General features: G+C 32.4%; 1 non-coding gene across 1 annotated transcript; it reads left to right on the top strand.

The window, feature by feature from the left end:
* The first annotated feature begins 18,064 nt into the window (after positions 1-18,064).
* Positions 18,065-18,171, top strand: LOC123388931. The gene has a single exon (XR_006603439.1). It is a non-coding gene; the product is annotated as a U6 spliceosomal RNA (small nuclear RNA).
* Positions 18,172-18,401: the final 230 nt, after the last annotated feature.

The following is an 18,401-nucleotide window of genomic DNA, read 5'->3' as shown; positions in this document are numbered from 1 at the left end:
TTACAATATTTGATACATAATAGTATCTTTAAGTCCATCTATGGTTTCACAGAATTTGTTTGAACTTCATAAAAATGTACCATACTTTTTGCACTGTCCTTGTTTTACTTCTCTATTAGCTTTCCAAGATTTATTCACTTTAGAGTGTGTAGCTATCATTTATTTTTATTCCTCCATAATGCTATGTTTACAAATTTGTATTTATCTGTACTTTTAAAAATATCTTAATTATATACCATTTCTCATCTCACGTAACACTCATGTTACTTCTACACTTTATCAGATATTATGTAACTGAAAACCACAACTCAGCAACAATAGAACACCATTTTTCAAAATTAAATGGCTTACCAGAATTCTTTAATTCTATCCTTTATTTGTATTAGATGACCCTTTATTCTGGTATTTGGCATTGTTCATATGGAGGAAAGCTTATAAGTTGATATTCCATAAATAGAAGGATTTATTATGATTGATTAATTATTTTCATTTAGAATGCATAGAATATGGTTGATTTAATATTATTTCTTTCTTACCCTCTGCCTGGAACATAGTGCTATCTATGTAATAGCCACTAAAATATTAAGTTAATTACCTAGACTTTTTAAACTGCATATTAATAGGAATAACATACAGAACTCTTCTCAGATTGGGACACCTGGGTGGCTCAGTCAGTCAGTTAAACGCCTGAGCCTTTAGCTCAGGTCATGATCTTAGGGTCCTGGGACTCAGTTCTGCAACAGATTCCCTGCTTAGCCGGGAGTTTGCTTCTCCCTCACCCTGCTGCTCCCCCTGCTTGTGCTCTCTCTCACTCTCTCTCTTACTTACAAATAAATAAAATTAAAAAAATAAATTCTTCTCAGATAGCTAATATAGAATATCGTCTTTGTATTCATCAAAGGGAAAGTGCCATATAATAATGAAATTCAGACTACTTCAAATTCATTTTTTAACCAGTAAGAAAGTACTGGAAACAAGCCAAAAATGTCTTCAATGAATTAAAGAAATAGATTGATTTTCAATATCTTTAATGTTTCTAAAATAAATTGCAAGATTTTTATACTAGATATCAGTGTAAATATTCATTATACAAGGATATTCTAAAAATAAACCCGAGAAAACTACTTGACATATATGATGACAAAAACGAGTTTGACAAAAAGTCAGTTTGGGTAAAACTTACAACACCTACCACCTGAAACTCTTGTTCTATAATTTAATTATTTTAATTTACAAAAATACAAAAAAATATATATCAGAGTAAGTATATTGATAGCTTTGAAGGTATGCTCTGGTTGTGCACTGTTTACTATTTAAAGGGGAATCAAATATGTGATGCTTATGGTGTGACTATATTAAAATTCAACAAGTTCAGAAGCATACGAGGAATAGAATAAAGACAAAAGATGACCCTTACTTATCCTAAAGATAGACAATGGTATATATGTGCTAGTTGGGGAGAGAATCCAGTCAGTAGATGGAGGATGTGGTAGTGGAAAAAAAAAACACACAACGTTTTGGTTGAAAGGTTTAGCACTATATTTAACAAAGTGAAATTGTGTGTTAATAGCCTTGAATAAAATCCAAAAAATATTTTTTCAATTCATTGAAGATTATTTAGGAAAACTTGAAAAATACAACTTGATAAGGATTCCAATAAAAGATTCATAAGCAATACAAGTTTCAGAATTTTTAGTATATTTTCCCTAAAAAGCCATTTGATTTAAATTAAAAAGAATTCTATTTACCTGCCACTTAAATAAGAGGAAATTATTTGGTTTTGTAATAAGTCAATAAAATAAATTAACATATCTTTAGAAAACAGATATGCACACTAATTTAAAAAGAATAGTGCTTAATCTGTTCAGCAAACATTTGTAAAATTCCTTGCCATCAGCTAGCTCTGGAGTTCTGCTAGGTGAGTAAGGCCATGTATGTTACTGCTCAGAGTACTGACGCAAAGCAATTGTCTCCTTCACATCCATTTTTTTGCTGTTGATATGTCATGCTATGTTGTTTAGAGATCCATAGATGGCCCTACATGAAGGCCTTTTTTTGTGTGTATATGGGTGACTGTGATTTAACTTTCAAATAAGATGGCTCCTGATTTACAATGATTCAACTTATGATATATTTGGCAATGATGTGAAAGTGAAAGTGATTCAGTAGAAACTGTACTTTGAATTTTGAATTTGGGTCTTTATAAAAAGGGCCAGTGACATGTGGTATGGTGCCATCTTGTGATGCTGGGCAGCGGCAGTGAGCCACAGCTCCCAGTCAGCTAGAAGATTACAGGGGTGAACACCTGATATTCTTACAAGCATTCTATATATAACCATTCTTCTTTTTTTAGTGTAATATTTAATAAATTGCATGTGATATTTGATACTTTGTTATAAAATAGGCTTTGCTTAAGATGATTTTGCCCAAATGCAGGCAAATGTAAGTGTTCTGAGTATGTTTAAATAAGCTTAAGGTAAGCTATGATATTTGATAGTTTAGGGGGGTATTAAATGCATTTTCAATTTTTTATGTGTTTCTCTGTACATAGCCCCCTTGTAAGCTGAGGAACATCTCTATATGTATATGTAGCCTTGGTATGGCTTACATATTATTGGCATGAAACATCTAGAACAGTACGTGTGCCATATAATTGTCTACAACATCCAACAAGTTTCTTGAAAACTTGTGCCAAAGGGGTTATGTCTTTAAGGATTCTTATTTCAGAAGGGTTCTCTCAAACGTAAGATTTTTCAGAAGTTAAGTGAAAATCTGACCAAACTAAACATTTTTCCATTTTCCCTAGTGAGCAAAGATAGCTAAAATCTATCTGCCATTTTCAACACTGTACTCAACGATTGTAATTCTAATTTAAGAACAGATTATTTATATCAAAACCACATGTTGGCCTAATCTTATACAATATTCATAAATCTCACTCAGAGCCTTGGACACTTTTATTTGTTGAGTCTATATGGTACTACGGACATTCATCTTTTTTGACCTCATAGCTTCATGTATGTCTATACTTTTGAAAATACATGCATCATAGTTCCATTGTAAAATGTCTGGGTTATAAAATGTGCTATGCTATCAAAATGGTAATAAGAACATACAAATGACCTGATGTAATGAACTGGACCAGATTACCAGATATCACATTTCATACCAGAAAGATTCAGTGGTAAGTTTTAAAACGGCCAGCTATACTTTGACTGAATTATAACTCATTTAACTTCTTTCTTTGTGTACAGTATTATACATTAGTCAGTATTATAGTAAATATGTACTTTGGATACATGTAAATATGCTGTAATAAAAAATGTATTTCTTCTTTCTTTTAGTCCTTTTAACTTGTAAGACTAGCCACAAATACCATGCCTCCCCCAAAATAATTTGCAATCCAAATTTATCTCTAAATGAATTTATTGCACAGAAATATATATATATATACACACTTAGAGTAGACATGTTCAAAAATAGTTACACAACAGCAGGGCCCTAAATGTAAGCAGTATAGTTGTTTTGTTTTGTTTTTTCTTCAAAAAAAAAAAAGAGGTTATGTGAAATATTGGAATTTTATTTCCAGGCCTAGTATTTCAAGACAGTTAACTACACTTACGGTGTCAACAGCCTCTTGTTGGCAGTATGATTTTATTGGCTCCATGGAAGAACAGCAAGAATTTACTATTGCTTTTTCTTTTATGACACACACAGAAAAAAAATTGACACATTTGCTCAAGACCAACCAGAATCATTTTAACCTATCAAAATTGATGAGAGGCCTTCACTGCCAAAGTCACTGCTGGGTTTTCACAATTCATTGCAGACAATCTGCTACTCCCATTATGATAAAGGAGAGAATAGTCATAATCAGGGAAGAAAGCGAGATTAATATTTGTAATTACCATTGAATTATTTAGCCTGCTATAGGATTATTATTATTAGTGTCATTTGATAACTTTCTCTCATTTTATTAAACACAACTGTGAGTAATTACCCTACCTAATATTTCTCTGTATTGGCTGACTAGCTAGCAAACGTTCATGAAAATATCCATTAGCCACACATATAAAATGCTGCATTATGATGCTGTTGAATCAGAACATACCACTACCTGATCCTGTAGCTCTTTGAGGATTTGCAAATCAATTAATTCTATGTTTATTGGATTCTTCCCATACAATTAGAAAATTTATAATAGAGTCCATGAACATTATTAGTTTTACCATTTTAAACCAGCAATCACACTTTGATTTTTACAACAAAAGCAGAAATATAAACACACACATTTGGATCAGTTTTCTGTTAGTCTGTCTGGACTTCAAAATCCTATTCCTCAAGATAATGCACACCAAAGTTCTGGATTAAACAAGAAATTAGATGGCACCTGAACACTTGGTTTAATATTCTCAAAAGGACTATGCAACTTATTTCTTACATTATGACATTGTTTTACAAAGATCCACACTTTTATAATGTTAGTATTTTTAATAATCAATAAAGTCAATTAAATCATGATTAAAAATCAAACATAAAAATTTCTACTACTTTTTTTTTGCTTTTGCCCCCTCCATTTAGAACTTATTTATAGCCTGATAATTCAAAGGTCCCTATGTTTATGAAAATCTGGACAGAAATAGCTCTAAGATCCCATTCAGAACTTGATATTAATCTAAGTCTTTTGGCTCCATTTATCCTGAGAGCAAAGAGTAGGACAAAGGATTTGAGTACTGTTAGTTTATCTGGGAGATTATCCAAGGTAGAAAAGAATGGGAAAGTGATACAGTGAAGAAGCAACTTTGTCAAAGAGGTACATTGTTGATATAATTGTTGTGGATAGAAAATGAAGGCTTGCTTTTACTGAAAGGTCCTGAGAAACTTCTTTAAGTTGTCCTCATGAAGACCTGAAAACTGACAATTTTACCTATGGTTCTTATTTCCACTTCACTGAGAGCTGTCCTCAGAGGACATTAACTCTCCTACACTTTTGGGTTGTGTTGGAGACATTCTAAAAATGAGAGAGAGAAACATGAGATGCTATCAGTGTTAAGTAACTGCAATTTCCCATGGAACTATCCACCACAGGTTTGGCTATAATCAGGTGTTGGGCCTTGATATCAGAGGGATTTGAGGCAGTATCATTTTAGGTTAATCATTATATCTGAAATTTCCAAAAACTTCAACTGATGAAACTTTGATTATAAATCTATAAATATAACAGTAAATCTACATGATTCAAATTATTTTCATAGAAATACACAAACAAAACATCAATTGATTAATATTTAAATATTACAAAATACTGAACTGAAAGAATTTGGTCATAAAACAACATGTAAGAAGTAGAACTTAGGTTTAGTTTAGAACTCAGGATGCATTTGAGACTCAGTTAAGAAATTGAATGGAGGGTCGCCTGGGTGGCTCTGTGGATTAAACCACTGTCTTTGGCTCAGGTCATGATCCCAGGGTCCTGGGACCGAGCCCCAAATCAGGCTCTCTGCTCAGCAGGGGGCCTGCTTCCTCCTCTCTCTCTGCCTGCCTCTCTGCCTTCTTGTCATCTCTCTCTGTCAAATAAATAAATAAAAAATAAAATCTTAAAAAAAAAGAAATTGAATGGATGTCTGACTGTCTTATAGGTTTGTTAAAAATCAGTGACTTTGTGTTCACATGTGGCTATGCAGGAATTTTTAACTTTCTCTAAGAAGTTATTAGATTTGATTATATAATGGCAGTAAAGGATGGGGAAAAGCAAAGTACAAACCCCATAAAGACAAAGACACTGAGTATGAGAAAAGAGTAATAGATAAGAAGAATCAATGCATTTGAGGAAAAAAATGGAATTGAAATACACAATGATTGTTGATTTTTTTTAGATGGAGAAAACAAAACTAGCTTGCAAGAAGGAAATAACAGAAGACATGTTGTGATGTGATACAGAATCCTGGAAAAGGCAGTAACGTGGAATAAAGGAGTAGGGAGAGCATATCAGGTAATTTGGATAGGAAGGAGTTAGGAGATAATTGCTTGATAAATTTTATATGGCCCACTTAAATGCACAGATTTCTCTTCTTTAATTTATATGGAGAACAGGGTGTCCTTTCTCTTCCCTTTCAGAGCACCAGAGGTGTACTCTTTCAGACTGAAAACCTGAAAAGCTCAGGACTCAGTTGCTTAAGCACAGCTGAGAGGACATATTTCAATTAAGATTTACATTTTGCTGTAGGTAGTAGACTGTCAAAAGTGGTTTAACCATATTTTTTCATTTAACAAGAAGACTACAGAGAGTGTTTTCTGGTGTTGGTTCAGAGTCTTAAGAAAGTCAAGTGAAGTATCTTAGAGGTTTTCATGGCTTTTTATTCACAGTTGCAAAAATTGCTGTTGGAGTTCTCACTATTAAGCCCACATTTCTGGCAGAAAGATAGAGGTAAAAGAGAATGATATCTTGTACGACTGATACTTTGTCATATGGTTACAATGTAACTAGAAAAGAGACAATAAAATATTTGATGTTTTTTTTAAGTTTCCTTGTTGTCAATCCCTCAGTGCTTTCTGATATTAAAGGAAAAAGTAGATGGATATTGACCTGGCAACTATCAACACCTGTCAGTCTCTCTTGGATAACCAATATCTCTATAATCTCTTCTTCCCAGTAAAAAAAATAAAATATATTCATAACCCACACCGTGCCATCTCAAGTTACTGCACCAAGATAAAATTACAATGATTTTCAGTTGTTCCAAATGGACAGAATACCCTTCCTTATGATATCATGTCTTATAAGATAGATAATTGGCTTGCTACCAATATACCCAGATGTGACTGTGGAAGAGACAGGAAAAAAATAATATTTATTTATTCCTTGGGTTGACCCTGTTTACACAGATGCATTACTATTAGAAAAGGTTGGTTTGGGACATTGGAATGAATTTACTTAATGGGTCTGTATGTAATTGGGTTGGAGGAAATTTTTAATTTCTACAAAAATTATTATAATTCTATCTTATTTTCTTTTGTTAATTTTCACATGTTAACAAAGCCAACGTTTTTGTCTAGCAGACAAGATCTTAAATCCTAACAAAACTCAATTTTTTCCTTGTTTTTTATTTAAGTTTGATAGCCTCATGTTCTCTCATGCTGCTTTAAATAGAACTCAAAAAAAAAAAAAGAGCTAAATGGGGCAGTAAGACCAGACTTTTTATTTTATTTTATTTATCTTATTTTTAATTAAAAAATTAAGGATTGTATTTATTTATTTGAGAGAGAGAGAGAGCATGAGTGGGGCAGGGGGATGTAGCTGCAAGGAGAGACTGAGAAGTATACTCCCTAATGAGCAGGAAGCCTGATATGGGGCTCGATCCAGGATCCTGACTGAGATCATGATCAGAGACAAAGGCAGACACATGTGCAAAATCCCTTTATTTCTGGGAGCAATCCTTTACAAGAGACGTTTGAAAAAGTACTGGGGAATCAACTTTAAACAGAGATACAAAAATTTAATTGACTTTTGTAAAGCTACAGGGATCCAAATGATGGGAATCCCAGCCCGTTTAGGTTGTGGACCACAGAGTATTCTTCTCTGTAATATTTTATTTTCTTCCATGTCTACTAACTCCAGTCCAAGTTCACTGATCTCTTTTTAGATAGTGCAAAACATGGCAAAGAATACCAAACAAGTGCCCAATATTCTACATTTATTACATCATTTCTAACATATAGAAGTGTGTTATCAAGGCTGGTTCTGTGAACAAACCTAGTTATGCTAAAGTGTGTTTTGTTCTCCAAGAAATTAAATGCATGATTATCACACAATTATAAAATACTTGTGTCAAGAATTTTTATTCAAAAATTAATAAGAGAAGCAGATATTAAAACTAGTTCACATGGTTATTTGGGATATAAGCAGAGTTGTGCAGCAGAAGTGCTCTGGGCCCATAATTTGGGTTATAGAATTTCTGTTTTCTAATGAAAAATCACTAACTTGCATTATTGTTAACAAGAATCTTGTGCATTACCATCAGTTTTCTACATTATAACCTCTTGCTCTACAGTTTGTAAATAACTTTGTCAATAGCAAGCTAATAAACGGGGTGACTCCAATGGATTGAGATAATCTCCAGAGTTTCTGCTACATAATGCCCAGGACTCCATTGAAAGGACACCTAAGAATTTATTTTGCCCAAAAATTTGATCATTTTTTTCACTGTCCTTACCTATTTTCCAAACCTAGTCCTTTTGCTTCACCTTTCAGTCTACGGACAACCCTGTATCTGACTGACTTGTTAATTCTGGGAATGTTTTGCAGATTAATTTGCTTGCCAGAGGTGGTTCCTCTAATTGATGTCTAAGAACCCTAATTAGTTAAGAAAACTTTTTTTTAACATTTTCATTGCTATTTATTATTATTATTATTATTGCTAATATCTCTATTATAAATAATTCACAAGGGCATCTTTCTGACAAAAGACAAAGAGCTGGCTACTAGTAGAAAAAGTACATTTGACTCTGTCAGTGAAAGTGGTAAAGGGATTTGAGAAAATAAGGCAAAGCACTGGAATTATGTGTTAAAACTTTAAATATTATAGACACATTTACTTAATTTCTAATACTGTTGTTGCTTATAATTAAATAAGATGTTTTCCATGAACCACGCATTACAGCAAAATATATTGTTTATACAGATTAAATTTTCATCAAAAGGGACGCCTGGGTGGCTCAGTTGGTTAAGCAGCTGCCTTTGGCTCAGGTCATGATCCCAGCGTCCTGGGATCGAGTCCCGCATCGGGCTCCTTGCTCGGCCGGGAGCCTGCTTCTCCCTCTGCCTCTGCCTGCCATTCTGTCTGCCTGTGCTTGCTCTCTCTCTCGCCCACTCTCTCTGATAAAGAAATAAAATCTTAAAATAAATAAATAAATTTTCATCAAAAAAAAAATTGTAAGTGTATTTTATTGTAGGATCATGATAAGCATTTTGCAGATGAGAAAAGTGAAATTTAGAAAAGTATGTCTCTTCAAATCCCTCATACAATATCTGGCCTAGATAGAAGGATATACTATCACAATTGAGGAAGATAATTGAGATTACTTAAAATGATAAACTTTACTGTATAGGGTTTTTTAAAAGTTTGCCACAGATTCAGATTCTTTTAAAATATATATCTATTTTGTGTAAAGAGAATGCACTGAGAAGTAAAAAGAAAGTGATATATCAGTGCTACCAACTAATGGCTATAATATCATCACCTTATTTTATGAACAATGAAACAGTGTGCAATATTTAAATAAATTTAAATAAATTCCTATTTATTTTATATATTTATAAATTTAAATAAATTCCTATTTATTTATTATTAAAGAAATTCCTCTAACAAACAGTATGTTTTGAAGGTTGCTAGCAGGAAAGTGTTGTACTACATGGAAGTAATCAGAAAATGTGATCTAAAATTCTGCTTTCAAGGGCGCCTGAGTGGCTCAGTGGGTTAAAATTCTGCTTTCAAGAAGCTATAACAGTAAGTACTGAGCATTAGCTATTATATGCTATGGATGAATAACTGAAATCTACATTTGAAACTAATGGTACACTATATGTTAACTAATTGAATTTTAAAAAGTTAATTAAAAAAAAAACCACTATTTTATAAAACAATATTCCCAACAGGCTCTTTTGCTTTAAAATACTCACTTTGTAAGGAGAGTCATTACTTTTGTCTAGCCAATTCTTACATCACTGTTTATCCCTTCCCTGCTTTAACCCTTCCCAGAATCAATAAAGGCTCACTTGGGTTACCTAGAAGCCATGAGAAAGCTTGTAATAGATCTGGCTGGTATTCACCAGCAATTTGACCACCATGTGCACAGGGAAGTCTATTGATAAAGGCTTTATTGCAATAAGTTGCAAATACATGGATGATTTTGAATTCTCTTTCTTGAGGTCTTGTTTCATGATAATAAATTTAGGGTGGCTTATTGGAATGGATGTTATTAACATATCTTCATAGTTATAAGTACATGGAATTGTAAAATAGATGAATGAATGTGGCATTACTGACAACTGTCCTCATTTTGAAATCAAATTACAGTGTACTAAGATGAGGAAGCAAAGCAGATTTGGGATTATGAGTGAAATAATTTAAAAAAGTCTTAGGGGTATGATCAGACTATTGGGTAATTCAGTAGAAAAATGTCAACTGATTGAGATTCTGTGTTCCCTGATTTCAGAGAGAAGTTAAGATAAATAAGTAACACGAGGAGACTAGGAAGCCAAACATAAGTGATAATTTTGTGCCAGGGTGTGTATACATCTGTTTATCTTCTTGCTTTACCACTAAGGTTGCTCCTAGAGGAGAGTTTAAATATGTGTTGGAGCTAATCTCTGTGGATTACACAAGAAACATCACATCCTACAGCTCTCCCTGAAACACCCCTTATGATTTCAATGTAATTTGGTTTTTGCATTTTTAGAAATAACAAAATACTTTGCAAACTCATCTACTTTTATTTATACCACCACACAAGTGAGTCAGCTGACTCCACATTTTAACACAGTGACAGTCACAGAGGAATGGAGGAATGAGTAGAGTTATCAATATATGTGCTTTTAAGAAGTATGACAGGGTAGCAGCTATTTCCAGGAACCAAAACATGGGTCAGCAGCTGTGCAGGAAAAGTGATGGAATAAATGACTCATTTCAGAGGAGTTCTATAACATATTAGTTCTATAATGTATCTTCAGCACCCAATTACCCGCTTTGATCTAAAGATAAGGATTTACAGTTAAGGTCCCATTTATGATTTGACTGGTAGGGTCTGAATCATTTTTACTATTGTTTTGACTATTACTTGAAACCTATAGTAGTACTTGGGATATGTGTTGTGTATTCTGTGAACATGTGCTATTTTTAGATTAGATAATTTCTGTCTCGAACCCCTGTTAATTTGTTTGTTTTTTTGTTTATTTGATAGTGGTTTCAGTAAATGGATATATCTGAAAAATTGCAAAGCCACTATTAAAAAAGTTATTATTATATATAGCATGGAATTGCACATTCCTCCTTTGAATCCGACAGAGCTTCACCATATCCTTAACAATTTGGGAAAAACATGCTATTATTTTTCTTTATAAAATTTCTCCTGTTAGGCTGTGATGGTTGTCATCAGCAGTAACTCCTCTGAAGGCTTTGTCAAAAGAGTTGAAAAAAATTGGAAAGGTGTGAATGAAGCTGTTTGCTGAATATAAAGAAAAGAGCATTGAAGTACAATTCACACTCTTACTTCTCCTTCTATGCTTTCAGATGTTTGACATTTGAAAATTTTGCTTCTAGAAGAGATGCCCTATATAATTCTTACTTTAAGGAGCAAGTTGCTTTTATAATTTTTTTTTTTATTCTACCATTCAAGTATTTCCATTTAAATTAAATTCAATACCATTTAAAAAAATCAAAAGTGCAGCCAGTATTCAATTCCTGGGCTAAATAATTTTAGAAAGCTTTGTGTTATTGAACCTACAGGGTTTTTCTGTAGTTTTAACTCTTTCTTTCTGTGATTTTTCCCATTAGTCACGTAAGTGACTGCAATATAACAGACATTGAGGGTAAAGAAGGACTGAATAGAACAATCCTTGGCCTCATGAAGTTGAGAATCTAGCAAGGGAGTCAAACAATTCAATCATTCAGAGACAATTTATTGAGTGCCTGGCCTAAGATGAGCACAACAAAACCCCAGCCCAGAGGAATCATTTTAATGGGAGAGATAGATAATAGGTAAGCCAACTTAAAAAAAAAATCGTACTGGTTTTTCTTTAATAGTGATGCATATTTGAACTAAATAAGCACATTTTAAAAAGAGCAGTGATTGAGAAGAGGTTTTTTAACTGAGTGGTCCGAAAGGGCCTCCCTGAAAAAGTCTGTTTTGAACAGATTTCTGAATAATATCAGCTAGGAAGCTGCGTAAAAATCTCAGGGATGGGTGATTTTTCCAGTCAAAAAACTGTAAAGGCTCCAAAGTCACAATAGAGCTATAAGTTTCTCTAATAAAGTAACTTCTGACAAAGAATGAGAAGAAATAACTAACCCAGGTTTGAAAGAAAAGGGACAGACTTTCTATGGAATTCATATTTAATTAAAGCTCTAAAGGACAAAAATACAATAGAGCAAAATTCTGGTCACGCTGATATACCTAATGAAAGTTCATAAACAAGGTGTGGGTAGCAAAGAGTGTGTGGGAATGTTGGTAAGAACAGTGGGGAAGAGTCATCCCTGAACATGTTCTTAAATGAAGCAATCCTTGTGTTGTTTTAAAGGGTAAATTGGAGTTTGCCTAAGTGATTAGAGAAGGATGCCTCAGCTTATGGATGTTCAAAGCCATAAAGATGTGATAAACTACTGCAGATATTTTCATGTATATTTGTTGTTGCTTCTAGTAATGGTGATCTTAAAACTCCTACTTAAGACAACTAAAAATCCAGACAAAATAGCTTTTAAAGTTAAAAATATCAGAATGATTATAAAAATTAAGTGTGGGATTACTGGGCCAAAATAGGAAATACAATGAGAGCCTAGAGATATATGCCCTGAAGCCATTTCAGCTATGAGAGCATTTGAAACTTCTAAAACACACCGAGCTGTGTTGTTAATAGACTCTTGATACTAGAGAAACAAAATTCAAAATCCAGCAGCAATCAAATTTGAGGACTTTGGTACAACCCAAATTTAATTTGAGATCCCCAAAGCACAAGGAGAAGCAGAAATAAGACTATAGCCTACCTTGCCTTCTGTGTAAACTGAGAAAGTCAATCACTGTATTTGGAGTATGATTGTCTTGTAGAGTCTCAGCTATAAGAGAAAATCCTGCCAAGGAGGACCATACCATTATTATAGCTCTTAATTTCCCCTACTCAATAAGAGTTTCAAATATAATGTCTTGAACATAGCAAAATGTAACAAAGCACACAAAGAAAAACCATTAACAAGATTTGATAGACAAAATGGGATTAAGTATGATGTTAAAATGATCAATAAAGATTGTAAAATGGCTTGATTACTCTGCTCAAAGAAATGAGAGGGGAAGCAAATTGAACTAAAAACTGAAACTAAAAATGATATTGAGAAAGATTTTATAAATGAACCAAATGGATACTCTAGAACTTTAAACATATGACAGCTAATTAAGATACCACAGGGGTGCCTGGGTGGCTCACTTAATTAAACCTCCAACTCTTTTTCCTTTTTTTTTTTAACACCTTAATTTTATTTTATTTCTTTCATTTTGGCTCAGGTTATGATGTCAGGGTTGTTAAATAGAGCCCAGAGTTGGGCTCTGTGCTGATCCTGGAGCCTGCTTAAGATTCTTTTCCCTTCTTTTTCTATCCCTCCCTGAGCTCTCACTTGCTTGCAAATAGATAGATAGATAGATCATAGACTAAGCAAAATAAAAGCAGATTATGAAAATTAATATAAAGATTTTGAAATGAAAACAAGTTCAAAATAAAATAGAGAAGACTTACACAGCTAAAAGTTCATTCAGAAAATCTACTATTAAAGAAGTCAGTATGACACAATGTTAAGATATCAAAAGATTGGAGCATGTACTTTACAGAAAGTGTAATCCAAATGGCCACTCATATATAAAAACTATTTATCTTTATTATGAATCTGGAATTAAATTAAATTAAATTAAAAATAAATTAAAACCTAAAATGACATACTATTACACACTTACCATATTGGGCAACGGTAAAATTGTCTTGCAAGAATGTGAAAGAATGAAAGTGCCCATAATAAAAACATTTGAGGTAAGTTGGACAATATTTAGAAAACTTAAAAATAAAAATAAAAATTTGGTCCATTCCTAGAAATACAACATGGAACTAAATGAATATTTTCACCAGGATATGCAAACAGATGATTATAGCTATTTCATTCATAACGGCAGATCAGTAGTGGTCTATTTGCACAATGTTACATTAAATAAGAGAGAATATTAACAAACTGGGAGGAGAGGCTAGGTTGTTATCATAAACAGATCTTCTATGCTGATTATGTTCTATTTCTCAAAATCTTTAAGTTAAAAAAGTTTTCAAATTTATATCTAGATAGATAGATGATAGATAGACAGATATCCCAGAAGCTGCAATGCTAGGCTAAGACCAGGCTTTAAAGGGCTTTTCTATACTCTACTAAATACTTGAAACCATTCATTATATCATAGCTCAGTGTTCAAATCTCCATTTGTTTCCTCAGTTTCCTAATATTTATCTTAAGGTGACCTGATCCAGACTTTTGATCACCTTTGTCTAAATATTTCTATTTTAACAAAGTCCTTTTGAACACTGAGAGACTAAAACTTAGAAAAATACTCTGATTGTTATCTCACTAGAGTGGAAAATATATAGTTACCCATTAACTAATGATATCCATGTCTACATTAGATCCATGACATTTTTAATTCTTGGGAGCTTTTGGTTAAATGAATTTTTTAAGCTTCCTTTAAATGAAGCTTTAAGCCATCACCACATGAATAAAATTAAAGAACTAAATGAAAACAGGCCAAGTATTTACAGAGTAATAGAATGTGCAGTGGAAAGAGTACAATTCTGAAATCATAAAGCCTAAATTAGTGTGATGCATCTTTACTAGCCATGTAATCATAAACCAGTTATCTAAATGTGTTAGCCTCAGTTTTTTCACCCATGAAATGGTGATGATAATACTTATTATGCAGAGTTGTTGTGTGGATGTGATGAAGCATGGAGCATGAGAGTCTCATATTCCATGCTAAAATGATAGCTATTTTTATACTTATAATAATTCTAATAATAGTAATTAAATTGTTCAAAATGGTAATATTCATTTATATTGAGGCATTGTATTGACTATTCATAGACACATTTACCAAAATAAATTTCATTTTACTTTACCCCCTCTGAGGATATATATTCCCTAATTCAATATGAATCTCATTATGAATAATAATTATCATAATAAATATGCTGATTTTTCTTCTATTTATTTTTAGGGAGGTATCCTTTACTGTTGACCATAAAGAAACTTAAGCAAGTCTGTCTTATTCAAAATTTGCATGCTGCTTTCTTATGAAACTAGATGATAGAGTTGTATGAAATAAATTCATGCAGTTAAGACATTTATGTTTGGAAAACTGGGTGGTCAGTTTAGTATTTCAAAAGAAGATTTTAAATTTAAACCTTAAAACTGAGCTCTTTCAGCCTTATTTATAGACCATCCTTCATGCTTCATAAGTACTCCTTCATTGTAAACTAAGTAATAGTTTTTGTCACAGTGTATATAACGAAAATGGATTTTATATTCTGTTATTTCAGAGTTAGTTGCAGTTTCTACTTCCTTACTTCCTTTTTTGAAAAATAGATTAATTCTACAAAAAGTTTTTTCCAGCTTTATTGAAAAAAAATCGACATTATAATTTGTAAATTTAAGAAATGATTTCTTATAACGTTGCAAACTTTTAGCATTGTGTAAATTTTGTACAATTTGATAAATTGGTATACATCTTTATTGAAATATAATCTACATACAAATTTTAATACATCTACTATCTCGTATAGTTGCCACTGTTTTTTATGCATGTTATCGTAAGGAATTTTAAGATCTACTCTCTTAGCAACTTTTATGTATATAGTATAGTAGAGATAAACTTCAGAGGTCTTGTGGGTTTTGTCCAGACTGCCTCAATAAAGTGATTATCTCAATAAACTAAGTCAAATTATTATTTTTTTGGTTTCCCAGTGCATATAAAAAATTATGTTTCCCAGTGCATATAAAAAATAAACACTATACTGTACTGTTCAAAAGCATTATGTTTTTAAGGAAAAACAATGTATATACCTTAAGTAAACTAGTTCTGAGTTTTCAGTGGGTCATAATTACTGATCACAGATCACCATAACAAATACAATAATAATGAAAAAACTTGAAATATTGCAAGAATTACCAACATGTGACAGAGAGACACAAAATGAACAAATGTTGTTAGAAAAATGGTGGCAGCAGACCTCTTTTATACAAGATTGCTATAAACTTTCAACTTGTAAGAATGTGATATATGCAAAGTTTAATAAAGGGAAGCACAATAAAAAAAGTATGTATATTTTATTAACTATGATCATCATGCTGTACATTAGATCCCCAGAACTTTTTCATATTATAGTTGCAAGTTTGTACCCTTTGACCACCTTACTCCACCCCAGGTTCACCCCTTGTCAACTCAACTCTAAGTTTCCATTAGTTTGCCTTTTCCTCAGATTCTGTATGTAAGGGATATCATAACACATAAATTAAAAAAATATATAAAATCTTTGAAATATTTCACTTAGTATAATACCTTCAAGATCCATCCATGCTGTTGTAAAAGGCAGTATTTCTTAATTTTTCATGGTTAAGTAGTATTCCATAGGATATATTTACCATACTTATTTTATTCATTCATCCATTAATGGATACTGAAGTTATTTCCATCTCTTGCTTAGAGTTAATAATTTTATAATAAACATAAGAGTGCAGATATGTCTTTGAACAGTGACTTCGTTTCCTTTAGATATATACCTAGAAGTGGGATTACTGAATCATAGGGTAATTTTACTTTTAATAATATGAATAATCTCCATACTGTTTTCCATACAAATTTATATCCCTATCACAGTGCATAAATTCCCCATTTTCCCCAATATTTACCAAAATTTGTTAGTTTCAATTTTTTGGTAGTATATATTCTAATGGGTAGTAATATCTTGCTGTGTTTTTCAGAGGTAAACAACAACAACAACAACATAATGACTTTGCCCTGAGTTTTTTACGTTGAGCACTTTTTAATGCTCCTGTTGGTCATTTATATAACTTTTTGGAACAAAAAGCCTATTGAGATCCTTTTGCTATTTTTTAATTATATATTTTTTTTCATTTGTATCTGTTGGTTATTAACCTCTTTTCAGATATAAGATTTGTAAGTATATTCTTCCATCCTGTGGACTGTGTTTTCATTCTCTCTCTCTCTCTCTTTTTTTTTTTTTTGGCAATGCAGAAACTTTAGTTTGAGGTAATACCATTTATTTATTTTTGCTTTTTTTGCTTGTGTTTTTGGTCTGGTATCCAAAAAACTATTGGCAAGACCAATGTCAAGGAGAATTTTTCCTATGTTTTCTTTTAGGAAATTTAGTTTCATGCATCACCTTTAAGTCTTTAATCTATTTCAAGTTAAGACTTATGAGTGATATAAGTAGTTCCAGTTTCATACTGTTTATGTGACTATTCAGTTTTAAATATCATTTATTGAATAGACTATCTTTACCCATTACATATGTGGGCCCCTGTCAAATATTAGGTGACTGTATGAAAGGATTTATTTCTGGACTCTCAATTCTGTTCTACTTGTTTATTGGTCTGTTTTTATGCCAGTATACTTTATTGTTTTGAGTACGAGGGCTTTGTAGTATAGTTTCAAATCAAGAAGTGTAATTTCTCTTCTTCATTCTTTCTCAGAACTGCTTTGATTATTTGTTGTCTTTTATGGTCTCATATAAATTTTAGGATTCTTTACTTACTTCTGTAAAAAAATAATATTGGATTTTTTAAAAGATTTTTAATTTATTTATTTGACAGAGAGAGATGACAAGCAGGCAGAGAGGCAGGCAGAGAGAGAAGAGGAAGCAGGCTTCCTGCTGAGCAGAGAGCCTGATGCGGGGCTCGATCCCAGGACCCTGGGATCATGACCTGAGCCGAAGGCAGCGGCTTAACCCACTGAGCCACCCAGGCGCCCCTAACATTGGATTTTTGATAGGAATTGGATTTACAGATGGTTTTCGGTAGTATGGACATTTTAACAATGTTAATTCTTACCATTCATAAATATGAGCTATCTTTCCATTTGTGTCTCCTTCAATTTCTTTATCAATGTCATAGTTTATGGAGTACAGATCTTTCATCTTCTTAGTTAAATCTATTCCTAAGTATTTTATTATTTTTGATGCTATTGTGAATTAGATTGTTTTCTTTATTTTTTCAGATAGTTCATCATTAGAGTGTTAAAATGCTCCTGTCTTGTGCTTACTTTGGCAGCACATATACTAAAATTGGAATGATGCAGAGAAGATTAGCGTGATCACTGAACAAGGATGACATGAAAAACTGGGAAGCATTCCATATTAAAAAAAAATGAAACAAAACAAAATTCTTGCCTTTTATATATTGATCTTGTATTTGGCAGCTTTACTAAATTTGTTTATTCAAATTTTTTTGTGAAGTTTTTAGGATTTTTTAACATGTAAGTTCATGTTATCCAAAAAAAGAAAATTTTACTTCTTCCTTTTTTTTTTTTTTTTTTTTGGAGTCTCTTATTTCTTTGTGTTCCTTGTTTCTCTGGCTAGGACATCCAGTACT

The sequence above is a fragment of the Mustela putorius genome, unplaced genomic scaffold (assembly GCF_011764305.1).
Source record: "Mustela putorius furo isolate JIRA1106 unplaced genomic scaffold, ASM1176430v1.1 tig00003924_pilon_pilon_pilon, whole genome shotgun sequence".
Classification (NCBI taxonomy): Eukaryota; Metazoa; Chordata; class Mammalia; order Carnivora; family Mustelidae; genus Mustela; species Mustela putorius.
This window is presented reverse-complemented; position numbering and strand designations above follow the sequence as displayed.